The 26,825-nt window shown below is 43.0% G+C and overlaps 1 protein-coding gene across 1 annotated transcript in view; it reads left to right on the top strand.

Annotated features, from left to right (window-relative positions):
* Positions 1–26,825, top strand: part of KBTBD7 (kelch repeat and BTB domain containing 7) — a 38,760-nt gene that overhangs the window by 9,710 nt on the left and 2,225 nt on the right. Inside the window, exon 1 of the mRNA XM_059892185.1 lies at positions 1–26,825. This exon is cut by the window's left edge and continues 9,710 nt beyond it. The gene's annotated coding sequence lies outside the window, so the exon portion shown is untranslated.

The following is a 26,825-nucleotide window of genomic DNA, read 5'->3' as shown; positions in this document are numbered from 1 at the left end:
TAAAGCACTTTTACACCACTTCTGCCATTTTTTCACGGGGAAGAATTTCATCATATCACCATATCCAGCCACATGTTTACCTGAGAAATATCATTAGATGAATAGTATATGTCCAGCTAAAACTCAGGGTTTCTGTTATTAAATAGATGAATAAATGAATAGATTTTTATATAGATGTGCCAGGCTTCTGTATTCAAGTGTAGACAATTCACAACATGAGAGCTTTGTTACTCTGATGGTCATTTCAAATCTCCCTAACCCTCCTTCTATAGTAAATTCACAACCAAAAGTTAAATTCCATATAATGCTGAATATTTAGAAAAAGCAGAGGAACCAGAGATCAAATTGCCAACATCTGCTGGATCATCGAAAAAGCAAGAGAGTTCCAGAAAAACATCTATTTCTGCTTTATTGACTATGCTAAATCCTTTGACTCTGTGGATCACAATAAACTGTGGGAAATTCTTCAAGAGATGGGAATACCAGACCACCTGACCTGCCTCTTGAGAAATCTGTATGCAGGTCAGGAAGCAACAGTTAGAACTGGACATGGACCAACAGACTGGTTCCAAATAGGAAAAGGAGTTCGTCAAGGCTGTATATCGTCACCCTGCTTATTTAACGTATATGCAGAATACAGGAGAAACGCTGGGCTGGAGGAAGCACAAGCTGGAATCAAGATTGCTGGGAGAAATATCAATAACCTCAGATATGCAGATGACACCACCCTTATGGCAGAAAGTGAAGAGAAACTAAAAAGCCTCTTGATGAAAGTGAAAGAGGAGAGTGAAAATGTTGGCTTAAAGCTCAACATTCAGAAAACTGAGATCATGGCATCCAGTCCCATTACTTCATGGCAAATAGATGTGGAAACAGTGGCTGACTTTATTTTTCTGGGCTCCAATATCACAGCAGATGGTGACTGCAGCCATGAAATTAAAAGATGCTTGCTCCTTGGAAGGAAAGTTATGACCAACCTAGACAGCATATTAAAAAGCAGAGACATTACTTTGCCAACAAAGGTCCGTCTAGTCAAGGCTATGGTTTTTACAGTGGTCATGTATAGATGTGAGAGTTGGACTATAAAGAAATCTGAGCACCGAAGAATTGATGGTTTTGAACTGTGGTGTTGGAGAAGACTCTTGAGAGTCCCTTGGACTGCAGGGAGATCCAACCAGTCCATCCTAAAGGAGATCAGTCCTGGGTGTTCATTGGAAGGACTGATGTTGAAGCTGAAACTCCAATACTTTGGCCACCTGATGCGAAGAGCTGACTCATTGGAAAAGACCCTGATGCTGGGAACGATTTAAGTGGGAGGAAAAGGGGACAACAGAGGATGAAATGGTTGGATGGCATCATCGACTCAGTGGACTTGGGTTTGGGTGGACTCTGGGAATTGGTGATGGACAGGGAGACCTGGCGTGCTGCGGTTCACGGGGTCGCAAAGAGTCAGAACGACTGAACCGAACTGAATGCTGAATAATGACAAAAATAATTTGTTTCACAAACAAATGCATCCTTGAATGCCTTTAACACACACGCACATACGAACGCTTGTCACATCCTCACCCTTAAGTCCTATGTCAGTTCAAGTATTCCTAGAAATAACAGAACTTAAGCCTCCAGAGTTAGGTTCCCTCTGCCTAAATGCCTAAGCTCTTTTCCAATCCCTTCCTCCTCTGGGAACTTACCAGTATAGTCCTCTTACTCATCCATACAACACTCCCACTATTACAAAAGAGAGGAAAAAGAGAATGAACTGAGTTTGAGAATACAGGAGCCAGGTAAGATTTGGAGACACCAGGGGATGATGCGGTGCCCCTTGGGCACCTCTGACCCACTGTAACTAGGATGGGCACTCTCAGGCAGTGGTAATAGGACACGCTGTTTTTCTGCCTTAGGGCTTTCTCTGAAGGCTCATTCTCCAGGCAGTGCTTCTGCAACCAGAACACAAGAGTTCAAGGGAAGTCCTCATTCAGCGAAGGATGGATATCGGTAGATACATGCCTCAGTAGCCCAACTTTAAGAAAGGGACAATTTGGAAATGCATTCTGTGTGGATCCTCAGAGGGTGCCCTCCTGGACTCAGCCCCAGTCTCCCACAGCAGTAACAACCCAGTAACACATCTTCCCTGTGTCACTTTCAGGGTATGGTCAACCATGTCACATCGCAGAAATCTGATTTGGCAGTTAGAATGTCACTGGTGCTGTTTTGATTTCCCAGGTGGCTCAGCAGTAAAGAAGTCACCTGCCAATATAGGAGATGCAAGATATGCAGGGAAGCTCCCCTGGAGTAGGAAGTGGCAACCCGCTGCAGTATTCTTGCCTGGAAAATTCCATGGACAGAAGAGCCTGGCGGGTTACAGTCCAGCTGGGTTGCAAAGCATTGGATACGATTGAAGCGACTGAGCATACACACACACATTACCTCCTTAATACTTATTTAGCTTACAATGTGGGAGATCTGGGTTCAATCCCTGGGTTGGGAAGATCTCTGGAGAAGGGAACAGCTACCCACTCCAGTATTCTGGAGAATTCCATGGGCAGAGGAGCCTGGCAGGCTACAGTTCATGGGGTCACAAAGAGTCAGACACAACTGAACGCCTTTCGCTTTCACTTGTTTGAAATCAGGAAATGTGCATACAACACTCACAAAAATTAAATGGATTAAAGAGTTAACCATAAGACCTGATACTGTAAAACTCCTAGAATAAAGCGTTGGGAACAATTTCCTTGACATTGGTCTTGACAATGATATATTTGAATATGAAACCAAAAGCGCAAAAGAAAAAAGAAATCAAATTATACAGCAAAAAAAGCAACAACATGAAAAGACAGTCTACAGAGTGGGAGAAAAATGTTTGCAAGCCATATACTGGATAAAGGGTTAATATATAAAATATATCAAGAACTTGTACAACTCGATAACAAGACACAACCTGATTTAAAAGTAAGCAGAGGACCTGAATCAATATTTTTCTAAAGAAGACATGCAAATGGCCAACAGATACAAGAAAAGATGCTAATTGCCAGGGAAGTGCAAATCAGAACCACAATAAGATATCACTTCACATCTGTCAGAATGGCCATTATCAAGAAGCCAAGATATAACAAGTGTTGGCAAGGATGTGGGGAAAAGAGAGCCCTTGTACCCTGCTGGTGGGAATATACATTGGTTCCAGACTATGGGAAACAGTATGGATGGTCCTCAAAAAAAAAAAAAAAAAAATTAAAATAGAGCTACCATAAGATCCAGCAATTCCACTTTTTGGTGTATATCCAAAGGAAATGAAAATAGGATATTGAAAGTGTATATACAATCCTGTGTTTATTATATAGCATTATTCACAATAGCCAACATATGGAAACAACCCAAGTGTCCTTCAGTGAAGAAATGGGTAAGGAAGATGTGATTGATACATATCTATACAATGGAATATTATTCAGCCATGGGAGGGAAGGAAATCCCGCTGTTTGTGACAAGATGGATGGACCTTGAGGGCATTATGCTAAGTGAGATAAGCCAGACAGAGCCTATCATATATAGTATGGTATCACTCATCACTTAATGTTGAGTCTAAAAAAGGCAAACTGGTATAGAATAGAATGGTGGCTGCCAGTGGATGGAAAATGGGGGAATTAGCACTCTTGCCTGGAAAATCCCATGGATGGAGGAGCCTGGCGGGCTGCAGTCCATGGGGTCGCTAAGAGTCGGACACGACTGAGCGAGTTCACTTTCACTTTTCACTTTCCTGCATTGGAGAAGGAAATGGCAACCCACTCCAGTGTTCTTGCCTGGAGAATCCCAGGGACGGGGGAGCCTGGTGGGCTGCCGTCTATGGGGTCGCACAGAGTCCGATACGACTGAAGCGACTTAGCAGCAGCAGATGTTCTTAAAGGGTATAAAGTTACAACTAGAAGGTGAATAAATTCTGGGAAATCTAACGTGCATTATAGTGACTATAGTCAACAATACTGCATTTCCTTTTCTTTTTTTCTTTGCCTTGTGGCCAATGGAATCTTAGTTCCCTAACCAGAGGTCAAACCCATGCCCTTGGCAATGAAAACACAGAATTCTAACTACTGGACTGCTAGGGAATTCACTAATCCATAGCCTTTTTTTTAAGGTATAACTGAGGTAACTGTTAGCATCTTTTTGATGAACTCATACTAATATCTCTAAAACAGAATTCCTCTAAATATGTAATTTCTCTAAATTCCTCTAAGAATGTATTTTCCTCATATACTTGCTTAACTATGAAGCCATAAATAAAAGCATGAGATATGCCCCAGGTCGCTAGGTGAAAGAAAAGGGTTTCTACTGTTCTACTGATTTGAATAAGCACCGTGGTAATGGAAAATCCCATGGACAGAGGAGCCTGGTAGGCTACAGTCCATGGGGTCGCAAAGAGTCGGACACAACTGAGCACACTTTTAATTTAATTTAAGTTTTTCATTTTAATCCTAGTTTGACCTCATAGGGTCAGATACTCTCCTACCTGATATGAAGGAGGGGCTAGTAAGCCTGATTTCTACTCAAAGAAAAGTCTTTCCCTCCTCCCCCACTTTCCTTTGATTATACAATTGTAGCCCACTTAATTCTCGGGGGAGAGCTCTCTTGCCTGCTTGCTTGCATCTCTCGGTCTCACAAATGTCTTATCTTAATGAAGCTGCTACTTGCCTGTCACTTTGCCTCGCGTTGAATTCATTCTGCGCTGAGATACGAGGAACCTGAGCCTCAGTAAGTCGGCACTAGATCCATGTGTGCTAAGTAGCCTCAGGCGTGTCCGACTCTTTGTGACCCCATGGACTGTAGCCCCCCAGGCTCCTCTGTCCATGGGATTCTCCAGGCAAGAATACTGGAGCGGGTTGCCATTTCCCTCTCCAGGGATCTTCCTGACCCAGGGATAGAACCTGCATCTCTTACGTCTCCTGCATTGGCAGGTGGGTTCTTTATCACTGGGAAGACCACTAGGTGAGTGATTCTAATTAAAAGACTGTGGGTTCATTCCCAGATAAGGTATTGGTTGGCTTAAAATCCCAGCGCTTGGGTTCAAGTCCCAATCTGAGGCGCACTGTTTCACAACCAAGAAACTGACATTGATACAAATCATTGACATTCATATATTATCACTTTTAGCCTAAGGGCGGGAGTTCCCTGGAGAAAGAGAATCAGGCATGGCTTTCTTGACAGATTAGAGGTTGTTTTTGGCTTAAGCCATCTTGTGATCCAAACCTGGCTTGACTTTGAACAGGTCTTAGTAATTAATGATCTTAAGGGGAGGAAAGAATGCAGAGGCAAAAGAAGTAACAATAGCTAAAATAATGTATCTGTAGTGAACACTCCCAGTTCTATTTCAATGGTAAAGATCAGCCTAAAGCACTCAACCACCAGATAACTGGAACCTAAGGGTGATGATGTCTGTCTTTTCTGACCCTCAACTAAACTTCAATCAAGTAAATACTCTATTCTGTTGACTGCCCAAGCCCCTTCATGAATATGCATATACCCTTAGCTTAAACTCTTCCATATGGCTCAAATGGTAAAGCGTCTGCCTACAAAGCGGAAGACCTGGGTTCGATCCCTGGGTTGGGAAGATCCTCTGGAGAAGGCAATGGCAACCCACTCCAGTACTCTTGCCTGGAAAATCCCATAGACGGAGGAGCCTGGTAGGCTACAGTCCACGGGGTCGCAAAGAGTAGGACACGACTGAGCGACTTTGCTTTCACTTTCACTTAGCTTAAAAATCCCCCAACCTTCTGTTGAGTGTTCTCCTTACTTGCTGCAAATAGTGAATTCTTCCTTCTGATGCCAAAAGCTTGACCTCTGTGCACTGGTGCCGAATCAAATCTCAGAGACAGAGTTTTGGGTGAAGTAGAATATCTTTACTGCTTTGCCAGGCAAAGGGGACACATGCTCTCAAGACTGTGTATCCCAATCCAGGAGGATTTAGTGGAGAATTTTATAGCAATGGTTCCGGGTGAGGGGGAGGTTGCTGATATAAGGATCAGAGTGTGTGCAGGGCCTGCAGTCCTTGAATCGGGCCTCAGGTGGTCTCCTGATGAGCTTCTGTGGTTCTCAAGGTTCTTAAACTGTAACGTTCTCTCTGGAATGAAGAATGCTTCATCAAGTAGTTAACATCTGCATTTATCGGGGGCTTTAGTTCTGCAGAAGAGCTCAAAGATATTGCCATGCGTATCCCTTGAGGCAGAGGGCCCTGTCCCAGGGCCACGCTGTTGTTGCTGGACTGCTCCTCCCTGGTCTCTACATCCCCTCTCTTCTCTGATTGGCAACTATATGAATCTGCCCTTTGGAACTCAGGGAAGGTTATTGAGTCTGAAACCTATTTCCTACAAACAAGAAACAAGGACAGAGAAAAGCTTTATGCCCAGGAGCCCCGCAGGGTCCTGCTGGCTTTCACGCCTCCTGATCTTTGTGTCCTTGGTTATGTCTTTTGACTTGACACCTACCAAGAGGTGAACCCAGTTTTCAGCTAACACTACTTTTATATGCATGCATGTGTGTGTGTCTATTTAATTCGTGAAATTAGACTACAAGTGCAATTAAGATACAAAACTGTTTTATTGCAAATATTCCTTGTACTATGCTTTTATAACCACAACTTTTTCTCTCCTCATTTCTCTGACCTTTTCCACCCAGAGTCTGTAATCCATCTGTCTAATTTTTTAACTTAAAGAATGGTACATAAATGAAATCATATGATATGTAACCTTTTGAGGTCATTTTTTTTCACTCAGCATAATTCTCTTGAGATTTATCCAAGTTATCTTGTGTGTCAGTGATTCATTTCAGGGAGTGTGTGTGTGTGTGTGTGTGTGTGTGCTCAGTCACTCAGTCATATCCGACTCTTTGTGACCCCATGGACTGTAGCCCGCCAGGCTCCTCTGTCCATGGAATTTTCCAGGCAAGAATACTGGAGCGGGTTGCATTCCAAACGGTTTAGCAGCAATCCCACCCGACCCCAAAATCTGTTTCTCCATAAAAGCAATGAGAACACAACAAAAACTCTCAAAATAAACTTACTAGAACTCTGGAAATTAAAGGCTTGCAACATTCCGAGAAGTGTTTGTTCAAGAAAAACAGTTGAATATTGGTAAGAACAGTGAGCCTTGTGATTTTCTTACCATGCCCTCCACCCATCCCTCTGTCAACTGAAGAAAAACGCGCAACTTCAAAGTTATGAATTAGGGGTCTTACTAAGGACTCTAGCCTGGGAGGCAGTGTTTCAGATAGCTCTGAGGAACTGCTCCAAAGAGACTGGGGAGGAGCCAGTATATATATGAGATTTTTTTTCTGGGAAAAAAAAAATGTAGCTGCATATCAAAAGATTACTGATAATCAGAAAAAAAATCATATCTCGAGTTAATGATTTTAGTGATTTTCCAGGTATGGGAATATACAAGAATCTGGGTTCCTTGGAGTTAGTCCTTAGATATGCATCTTAACTATCCAGGGCCAGTCTCCAAAGCACAGTAATGCTCCGTGTTCTTTTCTACCTTGAACTCCTGTCAGAGTGCACGGTCAGTGGGCGACTGTAGTAGCTAATGGCTTGATCCTTGTAGAACTGGAAGCAGTTCTTTGTTTGTTTACAGTGCTCCCTGTTGGTTATAAATTAGACCAAAATTTGGGAGGAATTTGATGATCCATTTGTCCCATAGCACTAGGAACTCTCGTTCCTAGATCACAAGAAGATTTCATTGTAAGGGCACTCAGTGTGCTGTTTTTGGATTAGACCTTATTGGTTACCTAAAATCCTCTGGATCATCTGTGTTGCTAGTCTCTTATGATCCCAGAAATGATTTCCCTTGTTTCCTCCATATCTGCACTTGCACTATTACAATTATTCCATATAGTTAAATGAGTAATCAATTGCCTCAAAATTGCCATCAGTTGCCAAAATGGCCTCAATCAACCATCATTCATTTTGTCAGAGGCCTGGTGACACATTGAGTACTGCAAGAGACAGCAGTCTTATAGGCAGGATATAAGTGATATCAGTTCAGTTCAGTTCAGCTGCTCAGTCATGTCCGACTCTTTGTAACCCCATGGACTGCACCACGCCAGGTCTCCCTGTCTATCACCAACTCCCAGAGTTTACTCAAACTCATGTCCATTGAGTCGGTGATGCCATCCAACCATCTCATCCTCTGTCATCCTCTTCTCCTCCCGCCTTCAATCTTTCCCAGCATCAGGGTCTTTTCCAATGAGTCAGTTCTTCACATCAGGTGGCCAAAGTATTGGAGTTTCGGCTTCAGCATCAGTCCTTCTGACAAATATTCAGGACTGATCTTCTTTAGGATGGACTGGTTGGATCTCCTTGCAGTCCAAGGGACTCTCAAGAGTCTTCTCCAACACCACAGTTCAAAAGCATCAATTCTTTGGCACTCAGCTTTCTTTATAATCCAACTCTCACATCTATACATGACTACTGGAAAAACCATAGGTTTGACTAGCAGACCTTTGTTGGCAAAGTAACGTATCTGCTTTTTAATATGCTGTCTAGGTTGGTCATAACTTTCCTTCCATGGAGCAAGTGTCTTTTCATGGCTATAGTCACCATCTGCAGTGATTTTAGAGCCCCACCCCCCAAATTAAAGTCTGTCGCTGTTTCCACTGTTTCCCCATCTGTTTCCCATAAAGTGATGGGACCAGATGCCATGATCTTAGTTTTCTGAATGTTGAGCTTTAAGCCAACTTTTTCACTCTCACTTTCATCAAGAGGCTCTTTAGTTCTTCTTTGTTTACTGCCATAAGGGTGGTGTCATCTGCATATCTGAAGTTATTGATGTTTCTCCCAGCAATTTTGATTCCAGCTTGTGCTTCATCCAGCCAAGCATTTCTCATGATGTACTCTGCATATAAGTTAAATAAGCACGTGACAATATACAGCCTTGACGTACTCCTTTCCCTGTTTGGAACCAGTCTATTTTTCCATGACCAGTTCTAACTATTGCTTCCTGAACTGCATACAGATTTCTCAAGAGGCAGGACAGGTGGTCTGTTATTCCCATCTCTTGAAGAATTTTCCACAGTTTGTTGTAATCACACAGTCAAAGGCTTTGGCATAGTCAATAAGACAGAAGTAGATGTTTTTCTCTTGCTTTTTCAATGATCCAGCGGATGTTTGCAATTTGATCTCTGGTTCCTCTGACTTTTCTAAATCCAGCTTGAACATCTGGAAGTTCATGGTTCATGTACTTTTGAAGCCTGGCTTGGAGAATTTTGAGCATTACTTTACCAGTGTGTGAGATGAGTGCAATTGTGTGGTAGTTTGAGCATTCTTTGGCATTGCCTTTCTTTAGGATTGGAATGAAAGCTGACCTTTTCCAGTCCTGTGGCCACTGCTGAGTTTTCGAAATTTGCTGGCATATTGACACTTTAACAGCATCATCTTTTAGGATTTTAAATAGCTCAACTGCAATTCCATCACCTCCACTAGTTTTTTTTTTTTTTTTAATTGGAGGCTAATTACTTTACAATATTGTATTGGTTTTGCCATACATCAACATGAATCCACCACAGGTGTACAGGGGTTCCCCATCCTGAACCCCCCTCCCATCTCTCTCCCCATACCATCCCTCTGGGTCATCCCAGTGCACCAGCCCTGGGCATCCTGCATCATGCATCGAACCTGGACTGGCGATTCGTTTCCTCCACTAGTTTTGTTCATAGTGAGGCCCACTTGACTTCGCATTCCAGGATGTCTGGCTCTAGATGAGTGATCATACCATCGTGATTATCTGGGTCGTGAAGATCTTTTCTGTATAATTCTTCTGTGTATTCTTGCCACCTCTTCTTAATATCTTCTGCTTCTGTGAGGTCCATACCATTTCTGTCCTTTATTATGCCTATCTTTGCATGAAATGTTCCTTTGGTATCTCTAATTTTCTTTAAGAGATCTCTGGTCTTTCCCATTCTATTATTTTCCTCTGTTTCTTTGCATTGATCGCTGAGGAAGGCTTTCTTATCTCTCCTTGCTCTTCTTTGGAACTCTGCATTCAAATGGGTATGTCTTTCCTTTTCTCTTTTGCCTTTCCCTTCTCTGCTTTTCATAGCTATTTGTAAAGCCTCCTCAGACAATCATTTTGCCTTTTTGCATTTCTTTTCCCTGGGGATGGTCTTGATCCCTGCCTCCTGTACAATGTCACGAACTTCCATCCATAGTTCTTCAGGCACTCTGTCTATCAGACCTAATACATTGAATCTATTTCTCACTTCCACTGTATAATTGTAAAGGGTTTGATTTAGGTCATACCTGAATGGGCTAGTGGTTTTCCCTACTTTCTTCAATTTAAGTCTGAATTTGGCAATAAGGAGTTTGTGATCTGAGCCACAGTCAGCTCCTGGTCTTGTTTTTGCTGACGGTATAGAGCTTCTCCATCTTTGGCTACAAAGAATATCATCAATCTGATTTTGGTATTAACCATCTGGTGATGTCCATGTCTCTCAGAGTCTTCTCTTGTGTTGTTGGAAGAGGGTGTTTGCTATGACCAATGCGTTCTCTTGGCAAAACTCTATTAGCTTTTGCCCTGCCTACAAGACCTTCTAGACCTAATACCCCCAAAATATGTCTTTTTCATTATAGGGGACTGGAATGCAAAAGTAGGAAGTCAAGAAATACCTGGAATAACAGGCAAATTTGGCCTGGGAGTACAGAATGAAGCAGGGCAAAGTAATATAGCTAGTTGTTTACTGTCATGTAAGGACGTTAGGGTGAATTCTCTTAAGGCTTCCATGTAGGCAATTACATATTCTGATCCTAGTGAAGTCACGAAAATAGCTGCTAAATGGTTGTAATACAGATCTCTTGGTCCATCAGGCTCGTATTAACAGTAAATTTGCCATGCTGCTGCTGCTAAGTCGCTTCAGTCGTGTCCGACTCTGTGCGACCCCATAGACGACAGCCCACCAGGCTCCCCCGTCCCTGGGATTCTCCAGGCAAGAACACTGGAGTGGGTTGCCATTTCCTTCTCCAATGCAGGAAAGTGAAAAGTGAAAGTGAAGTCGCTGAGTCGTGTCCGACTCCTAGCGACCCCATGGACTGCAGCCTACCAGGCTCCTCCATCCATAGGATTTTCCAGGCAGGGGTACTGGAGTGGGGTGCCATTGCCTTCTCCATAGTCACATCTAAATTGGCACATACATGACCTTGACATAAGGGAATTCTGGAATACCCCTTCCTGTCCATCCTGGTGGAAGTCAGAGCCATAGATTGGTCCTGCAAAACCACTGAGTTCCATTGGGTCCTACTCGATATATTCCTAGTCACCTGATCCAATTTGTGTCATACCAATTGCTGTCTTTAAAGGAAATGATATATGGTCATTTTCTTAAGGCACCCTACCTATTTTCTAGTCATTATTATGCTGATAATCTGTAGTTTGATTTAATTGTTCCCAACATGGGAGGCCCTTAAATGACCACAGTCTCGTGTTAGCCATATAAATCCTTCCCATAACTGAGAGATAGGCCTTCCTAATAATTGGTAAGTTATATTTTTTCAGTGAAATTTAGCTCATTGTTCTGATGGAGCTTGAGTAGCTTTAAAGGAAAATTCTTATTTCTGACCAGGGTCATAGCAAGTATGATTGATTGGCCCAGTGAGGGGTCCCATCTTAGTAATATCAACAGTGACCCAGACATAGCTATAACTTCTTTGTTCTAAAACAAATTTTCTAAAGTCCATCCAATCAGAGCCTTGGAGAGAAGAAACTCACCAAAGTAAACCAGAAATATTGAACATAGATAATTGACAAGAAACCCATCAACTGGATTGATTTCTAAAATTTGCATCGGACTGTGCCCACAACAGAAAAACAATTGCTTCATGCTCAAAAGTCCAAGAAATCAAGAAAATATTATAAATAATCAAATAGGTCAGGTTTGGCATCTTGGGATAACTGTCTATTTCTGATGCCCTCATCTTGTCCTGGCATGGGTGTCTTTCTTGCTTTTCGAATGTCGTTTGAAAAAGAATTTTATGCATTTGTTTCTGTCTGTGCTGGGTCTCTGTTGCTGCATGGCTTTTCTCTGGCTGCAGGGAGTGGAGGCTACATCCAGGTGCAGTGAGTGAGCGTGTCTTGTGGAGCACGGGCTCTAGGGCGTGCCCGCTTCCATGGTTTTGGTGCCTGGGCTCAGTAGCTGTGGCTCCCCGGCTCCGGAGCACAATCTCAATAGTTGTGGCACACGGGCTCAGAGGCTCTGCAGCATGTGGGATCCTCCAAGACCGGGGATTGAACCGAGTCTCCTGGTTGCAGGTCATAGGGTATCAGATCTCCATTTAAAGATAAATTACTGTGATAAGCTTCAGAAACCAGGTTAGAATGTCCTGCTAATAATTTAATTAGATTCTCGCAATAATATAACATATCCCCTTTCAACATGGGTTCATACAATCCTTCATCCAGTCTCATAGGTCTCCCCAGGATTATCTCAAAAGGAGATAAATGATATTTGCCAAAAGAAGTGGATCTGAAGCTGAGGACCAGTGGAAGGGCCTAGGCCAGGGTAAGGAATAAGCATTCGTTCAGTTCAGTTCAGTTCAGTTTAGTGTCTCAGTCGTGTCTGACTCTTTGTGACCCCATGAATCGCAGCACGCCAGGCCTCCCTGTCCATCACAAACTCCCGGAGTTCACTCAAACACACATCCATTGAGTTGGTGATACCATCCAGCCATCTCATCCTCTGTTGTCCCCTTTTCCTCCTGACCCCAATCCCTCCCAGCATCAGAGTCTTTTCCAATGAGTCAACTCTTTGCATGAGGTGGCCAAAGTACTAGAGTTTCAGCTTTAGCATCAGTCCTTCCAATGAACACCCATGACTGATCTCCTTTAGAATGGACTGGTTGGATCTCCTTGCAGTCCAAGGGACTCTCAAGAGTCTTCTCCAACACCACAGTTCAAAAGCATCAATTGTTCGGTGCTCAGCTTTCTTCACAGTCCAACTCTCACATCCATACATGGCCACTGGAAAAAACCATAGCCTTGACTAGACGGACCTTTGTTGGCAAAGTAATGTTTCTGCTTTTCAATATGCTATCTAGGTTGGTCATAACTTTCCTTCCAAGGAGTAAGCGTCTTTTAATTTCATGGCTGCAGTCACCATCTGCAGTGATTTTGGAGCCCCCCAAAAATAAAGTCTGACACTGTTTCCACTGTTTCCCCATCTATTTGCCATGAAGTGATAGGACCAGATGCCATGATCTTAGTTTTCTGAATGTTGAGCTTTAAGCCAACTTTTTCACTCTCCACTTTCACTTTCATCAAGATCAAGAGGCTTTTGAGTTCCTCTTCACTTTCTGCCATAAGGGTGGTGTCATCTGCATATCTGAGGTGATTGATATTTCCCCCAGCAATCTTGATTCCAGCTTGTGCTTCATCCAGCCCAGCATTTCTCATGAAGTCCTCTGCATAGAAGTTAAATAAGCAGGGTGACAATATACAGCCTTGACGTACTCCTTTTCCTATTTGGAACCAGTCTATTGTTCCATGTCCAGTTCTAACTGATGCTTCCTGACCCGCATATAGGTTTTGTAATCTTAGTCTATTGGGTTGGTTTTTTTTTTAAAGATTTTTCTGATGTGGGCCATTGTAAAAGTCTTTATTGAATTTGTTACAATATTGCTTCTTAGGTTTCAGGTGTTTTGGCCTCAGGGCATGTGGGATCTTAGCCCTCAACCAGGGCTCCAGTCAGCAGCCCCTGCACTGGCAGGTGAGATCTCAACCACTCGACTGCCAGGGAAGTCCCAAGCAATTGGGGATTTTTTTAATTAATTGGTTTTTGTTTTTCCTGGGTCTTTGTTGCTGCTCTTGGGCTTTCTCCAGTCGCGGCGAGCAGGGGCTGCTCTCTAGTTGCAGGTGTGCGGCTTCTCCTCGCTGAGACCTCGCCCGTTGCAGAGCACTGGCTCTAGGCACAGGCTTCAGCGGTCGTGTGCGTGGGCTTGGTTGCTCTGGGGCCTGTGGGATCTTCCCAGACTAGGGACTGAACCCGCATCCCCTGCGTTGGCGGCAGATTCTTAACCATTGGACCACCAGGGAAGTCCCCAGTTGGGTTTAAATGGTCCCATTTGTTCTTTAACTATTCTGTGTAAACACAGAAGATTGGTGGCAATAAGTGTAACAGAAGTGCTACATAATCAGCCAAATCTTACAGATTTCTTTAACAAATTGTCAGGTAAAGTGAGTTGTTCTATAGCTACAGTTCTGAGGGGGTTCCCCAAATAGGACTCACTCTTTCTAAAATCAGTTTCCCTACTGACTGTGCTTGTGGCCCTTCTGCCGCAAGTGTCAGAACACGCACATCAAAGCAAGAACATACTGATAACCTTAGGGAAACATTTGTATAAAATCAACCTGCCAAATTTCAAAGGGACTTGCAGGCAACAGAAAATTTCCTTAAGAACTGTGTAATGACTTCCTCGGGTTTTATTTTGGACAAATGGTAGATCTTAAATAGACCATTTGGACTATTGTAAAATAAAGCTTCCAAAAACACTGTTTACCCTATAAGATGACCTTATCTGGGTTCCAGTGAGTTAACTTCAATAGACTGAGCTTCAGATGGAAGGATAGGCCTTCCATTTGGGTTTGTCCAACACTCTTTGCTGGAGCTGAGCCTTCCTCCTTTTTGTGACCAGGTGTCTTTCTGGTGCCATTCCCTGAAACTTTATGTCAGTAAAGTTACCTTGAGGCTGAACGTGAAAAACAGTTGTTAGCTGGTTGTTTTGTTTTGTAAAGCCACTCTCTTGGCAGCATGATCGGCTAGTTTCCTTTTTCTTCTGCAATGTCAGCCTTTGAATGATCCAATACCTTAATAATAGCAAGTGTGCTCAGACGCAGATTTGCAGCTAATAATTCTCAACTTGTTTCCCAATTTTAACAGGCGGCCCTGAGGATGTCAAAGATCCTTTTTGTTTCAGAAGCTTGGCACAATCACGTGCCACCCCAAATGGGTCACAGCTATGTGTGCAAATATTACCAGATTTTCCTTTTGCCCACTGGCAGGCTCTTGTTAGTGCTGTTAACTCAGCCTGTTGGGTAGCAAAGATATTAGGCAAGGGAGCATTGTCAAGGATAGATTCAGGAGAAACAGTGACAAGGTCAGCCTGGTACTTTCCATGAGGTCCTCTCAGGCAGGACCCATCAGTAAAAAATATAAAATCAGGACTAGTTACTGGGCTTTCTTGAAGACCAATCCCAGGCAATAAAAGATTGTCAGTTAACCAATGTTTTTCATTCTTGACCTCTGATTTTTCTGGGAGCAAGGTGACTGGATTAAGTTTGTTATACCTGTGAAGAAGTTAGATTCAATGAGAGCAAAACGATTTCATGAGAAGTTAATGAGCTTGCTGAATAATGTTGTGTGTGCTGAGAGTTTAACAAAGCTTCTGAACAAAGACAGTGAGAAGGGTGACTCATAACTGTTTCTTCTGAGGACTGACACAGCTCAGATGTTGCTGTGACAACCTGGAGACAAGAAGAAAGGCCCTTAGATACCTAGTCTAGCTGTTGGCTGTAATATCCAATTGGTGGGTACTAACTGCTGGGTTGCTGGGTTAATACCCAGCCACGTTGATGCAACATCATTGTTTTCATGTCTAAAAAATGGGGCTTCCCTGTTGGCTCAGACAGTAAAGAATCTGCTACAACACAGGAGACCCAGGTTCAATCTCTGGGTCAGAAAGATCCCTTGGAGTAGGGCATGGCTACCCACTCCAGTATTCTTGCCTGGAGAATCCCATGGACAGAGCAGTCTGGCGGGCTGCAGTCCACAGGGTTGCAAAGAGTCAGACATTGGCTGAGTGACTAACGCTTTCATTTTCACTTTTCTTCATTTTTTTTCCTAAAAAGAAAAAGAGGTAGGAAATTCCCTGGTGGTCCAGTGGTTAGGACTCAGCACTTCCAGTGCCCAGGACCAGGGTTCTGATCAGGGAACTAAGATCCCACAAGCCACACAGCCAAAAGAACAAAAGAAAAAAATCATAATTTGGATGCCCCAGGGCTGAGACCTTTGCCAGGAGGCTTTGAAGTTCTCCGTGGTTTCAGAATGTTCTATTTCACAGTAGAGAGATTCGGGTTGGTCTTGTTTAAGCAAGCCATATAATGGTTGAACCACTAAGGAAAAATTTGGAATCCAATTTCTTCAAGGCCTTGAAAGCCCCTTTATTGCCTTTTTGTCTTCAAAGTAGGGAACAATACCAAAATGCCTTTCACTCCATCTAGAGCAATTAAAAGTCCCTTTGACGGTAGCTTCTGAAGTAAACACAAGGTACAAATCAGCTACATATTGTATAAGAAATGATGTATGTGGAAGAACCCGATCATCTAAGTCTGCTTTTAATATTTGGGAAAGTTAAGTGGGGCTTTCAAGATAGCCCTGTGGCATCACAAGTCCCTGTATATTGCAGTTCATCCCAAGTGAAGGCAGAAAGATAGGGGTCATCAGGTTGTGCAGGAATACTAATGAATGCACTTCAGAGATCTATGCCAGAAAAGAAGTCACTATCTTCAGGAACACAGGACAGTAAAGTATGGAGCTTTGGCAGTGCGGAATAGCACAGAATAATAATAGTGTTGGTAGAGCTCAAATCCTACACCAATCGCCAACCTTTGCCATTAAGTGTTTTAACGGTGAAGATGGGAGTGCTGCGAGGGCTGGCACAAGGCACAATAAGCCCTTCCTTAATGTAGTCACTCAGTCGTGCCCGATTCTTTATGACCCCATGGGCTGTAGCCCACCAGGCTCCTCTGTCCATGGAATTCTCCAAGCAAGAACACTGGAGTAGGTTGCCATTTCCTTCTCCAGGGGATCTTCCCAAACCCAGAGATCGAGCCCAGGTCTCCCGTATTGCAGGCAGTCCCTTTACCAACTGAGCCACCAGGGAAGCTCCTTGATGTTAGCTGATATCAAAGATCTTAATCCTTCTCTGGCCTCCTGCCTCAGTGGGTATGTACCAGTATTGGGCAGAGGCTTATTCTGGTCCATGGTAATTTTTTTAAAAATTGTATTATATTATATATTTATTTATTTGTTTGTGCCGGGACTTAGTTGCGACACACAGGATCTTGGATCTTTGTTCGGCATGTGGGATATTTAATGTGGCATTTAAACTCTTAGTTATGGCGTGTGGGATCTAGCTCCCAACCAGGGATCAGGTAGACCCCCTGCGTTGGGAATGCGGACCACTGGTCTTAGCCACTAGACCACCAGGCAAGTCCCCAAGTCCCCACCAGGCAAGTAATTTAATGGGTAATGTGGGATGTATTTTTCCAACGTCAGTAAGATTCATTGCCCGTAATCCTCCAGGTACTGAGCCCAGCAGTTTTTCTTGTTCTGCATCACCTTCATTACGCGTCACAGACATTATATGATGAAGAAAATCTTACTGATCCTTCAGTGCTAAAAATATTGCCCCCTTAGGAGTAAAAGCAATATGGGCTTCATAAGTTTCTGGTAAACTCCACCTACCAGGTGAATAGTGGCAGTTTCTACTCCGAGAAAGCAGTGCCTTCCTTTAAAATCTCCTAAGTAAAATTCTAAAGGGGATGATTGAAAAGTCTTAATGTGTGTGCGCTGTGCTCATTCGTGTCTGACTCTTTGTGACCCCATCGACTGTAGCCTGAATTTTCCATGGAATTTTCCAGGCAAGAATACTGGAGCAGGTGCCAATTCCTACTCCAGGGGCTCTTTCCGACCCGGGGATCGAACCTGCGTCTCTTGCGTCTCCTGCACTGGCAGGCGGACTCCTTACTCCTGTGCTGCCTGGGAAGCCCAAGAGCCTGAATAGGTGCATTAGAAACCCCTACTGTGTGCACTGAAATATTTCTTTGAGGGAGCCTTTGATTTTGGTAGCGTTTAAAACTGAAAAGGTGGACCCTCTGTCTATGAGGGCTTTAATTGTTTCCCCTTGTATTTTCACTTCTATTTACCCCAGAGTTTTAGAGAAAAGAAGAGGAAAGACTACCAGTGTTCCCCAGGAGCAGCCTTTCATTTGTGTTTAGCTTGAAATTCTAGTTAGAAGTTCTGTTTTCCCCTGAAATCTTTCCAAATTTTTTTGCAACTCCTTCTCTTATGACCAGATTTTCCACAGTAAAAGCAAGTTTTATATTCCTTTGTCAGCCACGGGTTGAACAGGGGTTTGTTAACCAGTGACTGACCTTGACTTCTTAATTGGGATGATTGAAAATTTATAATCCTTATTTTAAGAGCTGGATTTCTCTCTCTCTCTCTTTTTTTAAAATAAATTTGTATTTGTTTTTGACTGCAGTGGGTCTTTGTTGCTGTGCGCGGGCCTTCTCTAGTTGCAGCGAGCAGGGGCTGCTCTTGTGTGCAATACGTGGGCTTTTCATTGCCGCGGCTTCTCTTGCTGTGGACCACAGGCTCAGTAGTTGCTCTGAAGCATGTGGGATCTCCCCGGACTAGGCAGGCAGATTCTTAACCACTAGACCATCAGGGAAGTCCCTCGACTTTTTAATGGTTTCAGAAATTTGGATGGCCAGTGTGATAAGGGTGCTTATATGTAATGCTGCTGCTGCTGCTAAGTCGCTTCAGTCGTGTCCGACTCTGTGCGACCCCATAGACGGCATCCCACCAGGCTCCCCCGTCCCTGGGATTCTCCAGGCAAGAACACTGGAGTGGGTTGCCATTTCCTTCTCCAATGCATGGAAGTGAAAAGTGAAAGTGAAGTCGCTCAGTCGTGTCCGACTCTTCGAGACCCCATGGACTGCAGCCCACCAGGCTCCTCAGCCCGTGGGATTTTCCAGGCAAGAGTACTGGAGTGGGGTGCCATCGCCTTCTCCAATATGTAATGCAGACAAACTTAAATCATGTCTTTTAAAAAACTATTTATTTGTATTTATTTTATTTATTGGGTGCAGTGAGTCTTCGTTTTCTTCACTGTGGCATGAGGAATCTTTGGTCATACAATGTGAACTCTTAGTTGCCACACGTGGGACCTAGTTCCCTGACCAGGGGTCGAACCCAGGCCCCCTGCATTGGCAGAATGATGTCTTAGACACTGGAGCACCAGGGGAAGTCCCTAAATTGTGTCTCTTAATTAGAATAGCCAATTTCTCATCTATGCCTTCTGAAAGAGCAGAATTAAGCAAAGGATCTTTTTCGTGATGAGAAAATGATTCAGATGTCATGCCAGAATATTGTTTAAAAGTTTTCTTGAACTCCTCCTAATAATCCAGAATTTATTCATCTGGTTTTTGTTTATACTGCTGAATCTTTGTCCTATCTACAGTCTTGGAAAAGAGCTGTGGGACAAATCTGAGTCATTTTGTGGCCTAATTTCTTGCATTCAATTCAAGCCTCTAGACTATGCAGCTCAGAATCTGTTAAGGGGTGTGTCCATTCTGCTTTCTCTATCTATTCCTCTGCCTTACTTTCTGAACTGAGAACTGTATTAATTGTAATCATTGATAATTAATCTGGGTAACTCAGATTCCTTAGCAAATCCCATGGGTCTCAACTCAGGCCAGGACATTCCTTAACCGAAGCTCTAAGTTCTGCTCATGTCAAGGTTGTACACATAAGTACTAAGGACGGTTCCCGGGTTGTAAGAAGTATTTCCTCAAACGGGACTGTAATTACTTCATTTGTACAAAACATGTTTTATCAAACTATAGGTTATTCACCATAATTCCAATTTTATGTCCTCCTTCACTAGGGGAGAGGAAACAGCAGTTGGCAGAGGTGGCAGAAGAGAGAAAGGGACAGTGTCTGGGTCAGGCGGTTCAGATAAAAGAGGGTATGAGACAGGGGCAGAGGGAGAGCCTGGGTTAACGCTAGTGACTTCTTAAAACTCCAGTATCGTTTCCATCCATGTTTTGCTTGTTTCCTGCAAAGAAATTACTTTATCGTTTCCTCTTTTAAAAGCCTCTGAATACCGATCAGAATAAGCATTCCATTCAGCCTATCTGATCTCATTGCCATCTTCCTCTAGCTTTGCATACACAAAAAATTAATTTTGAAATGTCAAAAGAACCTCAATTTGGTAATTTTAGGTTGAAATCTCTTTTAATATGATTTTCCCAATTAAGTATTTGCAAGTATAAATTCTTTATATATAGCACATGACCTTGGCTGGGGTGTTGTTAGAGGCTGGCAATCTGTTGCTCTTTTTTCTTCTGTTCTGACGGCTTTGTTTCCCGTCCTGGGGTTGGTTTGTCAAGATGTCAGTAAGTGCTGATGGTGATGACTGGGTGCTGGACCAACGTGCTGTTTATGAACTTAGCTCCGCTAGGTGTCACCCTAGAGTCATCTCAGCTCTTTTACGTGTCTGGGTTTCTCACTCGTAGGGTCTAAAACTGTTGCGGGTACTCGGAACACCGATGGCCAGCTCTCAGATATGGGCCTGGGACAAGAAGTTTTTAAATGAAATGAGGGCTTTGCCTGTGGGACTGCCTCCACCACTCCTGTACGTTTCTCAGTTGCCGTTGCTGGCCAAGTGGAGGTGTTCCTTTTGTTATTCAGAGCTGAAAGCTCTCGTGTGATATTTTGTGATTTATTCCAGCAAACTCTATTCAAATAACCAATTCAAGGAAAATTGATAGGCTAGTCTCCTCCCTAATCACTCAGTCCAAACCCACTCAATGTCTTTCAACTGAGTAAAACCATCCAATGTCTTTGTTTGTTTTGGGGGGTTTTTTTGGTCTTTTGTTTTTTGGGGTTTTGTTTTGCCAGTGTCTCTCAATGGGGGTGGGCTTCCCTAATAGCTTAGCTGGTAAAGAATCCTCCTGCAATGCAATTGAGCCCTGTTCAATTCCTGGGTCGGGAAGATCCTCTGGACAAGGGATAGGCTACCCACTCCAGTATTCATGGGCTTCCCTGGTGGCTCAGCCAGTTAAGAATCCACCTGCAATGCAGGAGACCTGGGTTCGATCCCTGGGTTAGGAAGATCCCCTCGAAAAGGGAAAGGCTATCCACTCCAGCATTCTGGCCTGGAGAGTCCCATGGACAGAGGAGCCTGGTGGGCTACAGTCCATGGGGTCGCAAACAGTCAGGACATGACTGAGTGACTAAGCACAGCACAGCTCAGCCCCCTGTATCTTTTTATTGAGCAAAATCTTCTGTGTTTTTCAAATGGGGTAACCCAGGTACCTCTTCTAGAAACCAAGTTCAAGGAAAACCTATTCCTCACAGTAAGGAGTTTGTCCACCACAGAATAAAATTTAGGATCACCAGCTAATAACAGGAGATCCCAAACCCAGGATCTCCCAAATTCATCAGAACTCACCCAGAGACATGTGGGCACCAGGGGCCTCTGCTGGTTCCAGATCCTCATAGAGTTCAGGCAAAGGACGAAAGTCCACTCTGAGTCCTTTCATGATTGCTAAAACTATCTACTGAATAAAAACTCGCAACCTAAAAGTTGTGAGTTAAGTTTTATTTGGGCATTTCATTGAGGACTATAGCCCGGAAGATAGCCTCTCAGATAGCTCTGAGAGACTGCTCCAAGAAGACCCAGGATATATATAGGATTCCCCCCACCCCACCGGGGGACAAAAAACAAACCATGTAGTCAAAATGTAAAAGATTACTGCTAATCAGGAAGAACAGACATGTCAACTTAATGCTTTTAAAGTTCTATGTATGCGAAGATGCAAGAATCTGAGTTCACTGAAATTATTCCCTAAATATGCATCTTAAACAGGGCGAGTATCCAAAGCACAAAATGCTTCCAATTTTTCTCCAGCCTAAATTCCCCTGGCACAGTGAATTGGTGACTTGGTGACTTGGTGTGTGACCACAGTCCCTAATGGCTTGATCCTTGTAGAACAGGAATGGCAGGCAGTGCTCTTTGTTTACACCCCTCTGCCCAGCTCCGTGGAGGCCTGGAAGTCAACAGCTTCATAATGACAGTAACTGTGAAAACCAGTAGTTTAGCAGCCACTGTAGGGGACAGAATGGATCTGGAGCTCTCTAAAGGCGCATCTCTAGAGAGCTGTCGCTGGTTGGCTTGTCTGATAGCTCACAGAAAAGCTCTATCATCACTACTTGTTTTTATTTGACCTGTTTCAGAGGACACTCTGTGAAAACAGCTTGACATACACAGCATTTGTCAAAAAGGAAAATAAAAGATCAGTGGCACAACAAAAGAAAAAATAGATGAATTGGATTTAATCAAAATCAAACATGTGCTTCATATGATGGGATCGGTAAAGTGAAAAGACAACCCATGAGAAAGGAGAGCATATTGGCAAGTTATATATCTGATATATATGATTTGTGGTTTGTGTCTAGAATATGTACAGAACTCACATAATTCAAAAATGAAAATAAAAATAACCCAATCAGAAAGGGAGAAAGGATTTATACCGTGATTTCTCCAAAGATACGCTTTGTTTTGTTTGTTTGCTTAGTTGCTAAGTTGTGTCTGACTCTTTTGTGACCCCATGGACTGTAGCCTGCCAAGCTCCTCTGTCCATGAGATTTCCCAGGCAAGAGTACTGGAGTGGGGTGCCATTTCCTTCTCCAGGGGATCTTCCTGACCCAGGTATTGAACCTGAGTCTCCTGCTTTGCAGGCAGATTCTTTACCACTGAGCCACCTGGCAAGCCCCCAGAGAAGATATACAAACAGTCAACCAGCAATGAAAAGATGCTAAACATCAATAGCCGTTAGAGAAAAACAAATCAAAATCACAGTGCCATACCGCTTCACACTGGCTTGGATCGCTATAATCAAAAACAAAGCAAAAGAAAACAGTGTGGGCCACTCATGTCCAACAGGTGTGGTGCCTCAGCACCTTCCTGCCGGGACAGTTGCACAGCCCACGAGGGCCAGTGAGGGTGGGCGTCCACCCATCTGAAGGCTCCTGCTCCAGCCAGTGTGGAAGGAAGGGCCCCACCGAAGTGCCAGTTGATAGAAAGGAGCAAAGATTCCTCCCTCCCTGTTGAGAAATCTTTGATTTTCTCCAAGAGGACCTTAAATAGCATCTCCATAAGAGAGGATCTAACCACATATCTCCCCAGCAAAGTCACACCCTGGTCAGGAAATTCCAGGAGGCAACACCGTGATTGCAGTTTCCAAGCAGTGACTGTGTAGCTGTCAGAGGGCATCCCTGAAAAATGGGAAGAGAAGAGAGTGAGGGCCTAGAAAGATGAGCATATTGGAGCAAAGATGAGTTCGGTAACTTCACCACTTCACAAAAGGTGAAAGTGACCGTGGAGATAAGAGTTGAACTCAGGCCGTCAGAGTTCAGAACTACAGTATCAGTTCAGTTCAGTTCAGTTCAGTCACTCAGTCGTGTCCGACTCTTTGCGACCCCATGGACTGCAGCACGCCAGGCCTCCCTGTCCATCACCAACTCCCGGAGTTCACTCAGACTCACATCCATCGAGTCAGTGATACCATCCAGCCATCTCATCCTCTGTCTTCCTCTTCTCCTCCTGCCCCCAATCCCTCCCAGCATCAGAGTCTTTTCCAATGAGTCAACTCTTCGCATGAGGTGTCCAAAGTACTGGAGTTTCAGCTTTAGCATCATTCCTTCCAAAGAAATCCCAGGGCTGATCTCCTTCAGAATGGACTGATTGGATCTCCTTGCAGTCCAAGGGACTCTCAAGAGTCTTCTCCAACACTACAGCTCAAAAGCATCAATTCTTTGGCGGAATAGGGTATGTATATTCAATGGAATATTACTCAGCCATTAAAAAGAATGAAATAATGCCATTTTCAGCAATATGGATGGACCTAGAGATTGTCCTACTGAGAGGAGTTAGTCAGAGAGAGAAAGAGAAATATCATATGAAATTCTTTATATGTGGAATCTAAAAAGAAATGATACAAATGAACTTACTTACAAAACAGAAAGAGACTCACAGACTTAATGCATGAATTCATGGTTGCTGGGTGGAAGGGATAGTTAGGGAGTTTTTGTTGGACATGTACACACTGCTATATTTAAAATGGATAACCAGCAAGGACCAACTGTATAGCACATGGAACTCTGCCCAATATTATATGGCAGCCTGGATGGAAGGGGAGCTTCGGGGAGAATGGATACATGTATATGTATGGCTGAGTCCTTTCACTGTTTGCCTAAAACTATCACAACATTGTTTGTTAATCAGCTGTAGGCCAATATAAAAATGTTTTAAAAAGAACTATGATTATTATCACAGTGACAAATACTGATGGCAGAGCCAACAACCGTAAGACACAATAGTGATCTTTGTTGGATACTTTGCATTTAGCTGGAGTCCAGGCTGTGTTTAGGTGAGGAAACCTGGTGGGTGAATTTGCAGTCAGAGCTCAAAAGTGTGTAGGCCTGGGCAAGTCCTAGGCAACCTGGAAGTTTCTTATATCCCTGAAGACTGAGCTAAGTCTTTGAATGTACAAGTCCTCATAAAAAAGTGAAGGAGAACTTGAAGGACACATGTTCTGGAAATCTAGTGAATATGAACAAAAAAAGACTGGAAATTTGTTAAATATATATGTACATACATGGGATTCCCTGATGGCTCAGACAATAAAGAGCCTGCCTGCAATGCGGGAGACCCGGGTTTGATCCCTGGGTCAAAAAGATCCCTGGAGAAGGAAATCGCAACCCACTCCAGTGTTCTCGCCTGGAGAATCCCATGGATGGAGGAGCCTGGAGGACTACAGTCCATGGGGTCGCAGAGTCAAACACGACTGAGCAACGTCTTTATCTTTTATGTACATACATACATAAGCAAAATACAACAGCAACAGATGAAAAATAACAGGTGTTGGCAAGAATATGGGAAAACTAAAACCCCCATTTCCTGCCAGTGGGAATGTAAAACAGTACAGTGTCTTTGGAAAACAGTTTGATTCTCAAAAACTTAAACGTAGAGTTACCATATGACTCAACAATTCCACTTCTTGGTATATCCAAGAGAATTGAAAACAGACGTCCAAAAAAACCAAACTGTTACACAAAAGTTCATAGCCTCATTATTCATAACTGACAAAAAGTAGGAAAAAAAAGCCCATTCACTGATAAATGAATTAAAAATGTTAATATCAATGCAGTAGAATATTATTCGGCCTGAAATAGGAAAAGAGTTCTGATTCATGCTACAGCCTTGATGAACATTGAAAACATTATAAGTGAAAGAAGTAAGATAAAAAAGGGCACATACTGTGTGATTACATTTGTATGAAATATCCAGAATAAGTAAATGCATAGAGACAGAAAGATTAGTGGTTACGTAGGTCTTGAGAGCTGGGCATATGGTAAGTGAGGAGGAAAGAAATAGTGATGGTAATATGCAGGGACTTTCTTTGTGGGAGGGTGATGAAAATATTTTGGAATTAGCCTTTATTGTACGACTATCTAAATCATGTATATATCTAAATGCCAAAAATAAATAATGGCATAAGTGAGTTTAATGAGGATATAATTTCCAGTTTCAATATATAAAAATAAGTCATTTCTATATACCAGCAACAAACATAAAAAGAGCTTTTTAAAGATGTCTTTAGAATAGCATCAAAAATAGGAAATATCTAGAAATAAATATGAAAAATATATGTAAGACCTCTCATCATAAAATATATAAAACTTTGTAAACAGATACTTATTAATTAGACTTTAATCAACTGAAGTCTCTGTCCATGTTTACCTCTCATGAAGTAGAAAATACAACATTTCTTTAGTATTTCTTCCCAAATTGATTCTTTTTCTTTTTTTTTTCGCTCAGTTTGCAGCATGTGGGATCTTAGTTCCCTAACTAGAGATAGGACCCATCGCCCCTGCATTGGGAGCTTGGAATCTTAACCATTGGACCAGGGAAGTTCCACCAAATTGATTCTTAAGTTTGATGGAACTCCAGGTTTATTTTGGAGGAAATTGACAAGCTAATTGTAAAATTCATTCAGAAACTCGGAGGGTCAAGGATAGCCAGAACATTTTCAAATAAGAACAATATATCTAGTAGTCTCATATTTTGAAACTTACTGTTAAGCTATGATATTTACAGAGGGTGGCGATGGCACGCCACTCCAGTACTCTTGCCTGGAAAATCCCACGGATGGAGGAGCCTGGTAGCCTGCAGTCCATGGGGTCGCTAAGAGTTGGACACAACTGAGCGACTTCACTTTCACTTTTCACTTCCATGTATTGGAGAAGGAAATGGCAATCCACTCCAGTGTTCTTGCCTGGAGAATCCCAGGGATGGGGGAGCCTGGTGGGCTGCCATCTATGGGGTCGCACAGAGTCAGACACGACTGAAGCGACTTAGCAGCAGCAGCAGCCGTAGGATAAAAAAGTGAACTGTAAACTTTATAATTTTTACTGCTATTGTGAATGGTGTTTTGCATCAGCTTGCTTCTGGTGTTTACAAATACAACACATTTTGATTTTTCTCTAGCAATCTTACTAAATTATTTTATTAAAATTATAAAATACCTGTACAGAGGTGATTATAAACTTACTGAGCGACACTAAGGAAGATTTCAATATCCAGAGAGATAAACCATCTTCTTAGGTAGAAAGACTCAATATATTAAAAAAAAAAAAAAAAAAGAATCTGCCTGCGATGCGAGAGACTGGGGTTCGATCCCTGGGTTGGGAAGATCCCCTGGAGAAGGGAATGGCTACCGACTCCAGTATTCTTGCTTGGAAAATTCCTGCCCTGGTGGCTCAGATGGTAAAGAATCTGCTTGCAACGCAGGAGATCCAGCTTCAATCCCTGGGTTGAGAAGGTCGCCTGGAGAAGGCAATGGCAATCCACTCAAGTGTTCTTGCCTGGAGAATTCCATGGACAGAGGAGCCTGGCTGGTTATAGTCCTTGGGGGTCACAGTCAGACACGACAGAAAGACTTTCACTCATG

Source organism: Bos taurus, chromosome 12, assembly GCF_002263795.3.
Source record: "Bos taurus isolate L1 Dominette 01449 registration number 42190680 breed Hereford chromosome 12, ARS-UCD2.0, whole genome shotgun sequence".
NCBI classification, from domain to species: Eukaryota; Metazoa; Chordata; class Mammalia; order Artiodactyla; family Bovidae; genus Bos; species Bos taurus.
This window is presented reverse-complemented; position numbering and strand designations above follow the sequence as displayed.